The 2,563-nt window shown below is 43.6% G+C and overlaps 1 long non-coding RNA gene across 1 annotated transcript; it reads left to right on the top strand.

The window, feature by feature from the left end:
- Window positions 1–1,346: 1,346 nt before the first annotated feature.
- Window positions 1,347–2,334, top strand: LOC119293809. The gene is made up of 2 exons (XR_005143224.1): window positions 1,347–1,637; window positions 1,739–2,334. It is a non-coding gene; the product is annotated as an uncharacterized LOC119293809 (long non-coding RNA).
- Window positions 2,335–2,563: the final 229 nt, after the last annotated feature.

Below are 2,563 nucleotides of genomic sequence, written 5' to 3'. Positions count from 1 at the left end.
TTGCCCTTTTTTATTTAATTTTTCTGAGGCTTTGGAAATTCCCTCAATTCAAGTTTCTTGAATTTAAATATGACACATGATGCTCACTAATGCAACTAATTACAAACAATTAATCTAGGGTTGTGATAAGCAGATTTCGGGTAGGGGATACCGAGCTGTGGATCTTGGAACGATTGTGAACAGGAGACGAGCGGCACGATACTTACCCCGTTCAGGCCCTCACGAATAGGTAAAACCCTACATCCTACTTAATTATATTGATGATGGAGTATCGAATACAGGTTGAGCTACCTCGAGATTGTATGTTGTGTTCTATACCCTAAGGCTAGTAATTGTGATTGTGTCTCTATGGACTAAACTCTCCGGCTTATATAGGCACCAGGAGTATCTAGGGTTACACACGGTCGGTTGCCAATTAGGGATGAACATGTCGATAGGTGGAGTAGTCCGTGAAGTACACACCAAGTCTTCAGCAAAGTTCGTCTTGGTTATGTCAAGGTTTGAGGCATCTGTAATCCTTTCCTTGTAAGATCGGTGGGCCATAAGCTCGGCCCATGGACCGTGGGCCAACTAGGTTGGTACCCCTTAGTCCAGGACACCAGGGTTGGACCCAGACTGGAAATTACCCGGTGTCCACATAGTAGAACACATGCATATATGTCAAACAATTCAATGACCCACACACACTAAATCAGTGGATTACATTAAGCAAGTGCAAATTGGACCTGGTGCCAGTGACAACGGCTAGCTCTACCTAGCTCCGCCCCTGCAGGTCACCGTCAATATGGATGTTCATGATTTTGCTATTGATCATTGAACGAAAGGGAGTTGCGTTAATGTCTATGTTTTATTGAATCTACATGGTGACACACTTAAGGGAATCATGATCCGTTGAGCGTTAGTGGAGTAAGAGTTATGTGAAAATATTCTCGGAATAGTTTCAGGAATATAAGAAATAGTTTCCCGAGAAGCCGGAAGCGTTTCAGGGTTACCGAAAGAATTTTGGGGAATACCGAGTAATACCGGGAAATGATATATCGGCGGAAAAAAAATTTAGGGACTTAAAATAAATGATATAAGGTTCTAATATTGATTATAAGGATTTAATAATTTACTTAATATCAACGGGCTTAAGAAAATACTAAAAGGCCTATTAGGGGTGTGAGAATGAGCCCTAAGGCCCATTAGTGGAGGTGCCCCAAAGGGATGCCGAATTGGGAGATGGAGTTGGACTCCACCATCCCCATAGGCCAGTGCAAGGGGAGGGAAAACGCTTCCCCAAGTCGGCCATCCCTCCCTATATTAGAGGATTTTGGCCTTTCAAGATACAAGTTTTTGGAGCCTTCTCTAGTTCTCTAGTTCTAGTTCTAATTTGGAGTTGATCTAGTTAGATCTAAACCTAGATATCTCTAGTCTTCATAATAGAGAAGCCTTGTGTGGTTCTCTTCTTCTCCCTCTAATTCTCCGGCAATGATTAGCTTTGGACGGCGAAGCGTCGCCGGATCATGAAGCATGTACGCCTAAAATCCATAGAGAGGTCGTGCTTTAGGTCTTTGGTTCGAGGGATCGTTCACGAACAGTTCGGAGAGTTCATCACCGATCTACACCAACTCTTCTTCCGGTGCTACTCGAAGTTGGTAACGATCCGATTCGAACCTCTAATGCATCTTCATAGTGTTCTTGGATTGTAATCGTAGGGCGATTTTATTGTTTTGTTTTCTACTATGTTTTTCAACAGAGAGCACTCCTACTCTACTACAAATTCGTATCCCAATCCTTCGTCAGAGCAGCACTTTTCCTATTTTTCTCTTCTCCTCATCCTCTCATGTCGGCACCCACACAACAACACTTCACCAAAGAATAAGAAGAAGACCGAAGCGAGCATCAACATGTGCGCCCCTCACGCCAACAACGGCGCGCTGCCGCGACGCATCATCGTTGGATCCTTGATGGCGCACGCCGAAGCCGCAAACACTAGGCCACGAGAGATCGAGGACGCGGTGTGCGCTGTCCTGAGCATGGGGTTTAATGATGAGCGCTGGTACAAAATGAAGCCCGGAAAGGACGACGCCGTCTTCGTCCAGTTCTGGTACGACAACTCGGTGAATAAGGTCCATGGCAAGACCTGGCGCAACAACCGTTCCAAGCTGACGTTCTGATTAGTCCCCCATGACACGGTGGACAAGATGCCTCTAGAGACCAAGGTCTGAGTCACGGAGGAGTGAGGATGAAGATGAAGACGGGGCTATTTTATTTCTTTTCTTTTCATAAGATATATTTATTTGTATGTGGTCAGCGAACCTGCAGTTGCTATATTAATTATTTTATATTTTATATGTCTGCATTTTTTTCTTGTTGTTTATTAAGTAGTACAATTTTATATTTTATATGCCTGCATTTGTTTTCTTTTTTGATTGTTTTATTAAGTATTTTATATTTTATATGCATGTGGCCTATGTGCGACAATCAGCTGCATCTGTGTATTTTTTTCGGATCGCTGACTGTGGGTTTTGCAACAGCTGAGTGGGGTGGGGGGCAACAATTCAAGGACTGTGGGTTGTTT

The sequence above is a fragment of the Triticum dicoccoides genome, chromosome 4B (genome assembly GCF_002162155.2).
Source record: "Triticum dicoccoides isolate Atlit2015 ecotype Zavitan chromosome 4B, WEW_v2.0, whole genome shotgun sequence".
NCBI lineage: Eukaryota > Viridiplantae > Streptophyta > Magnoliopsida > Poales > Poaceae > Triticum > Triticum dicoccoides.
This window is presented reverse-complemented; position numbering and strand designations above follow the sequence as displayed.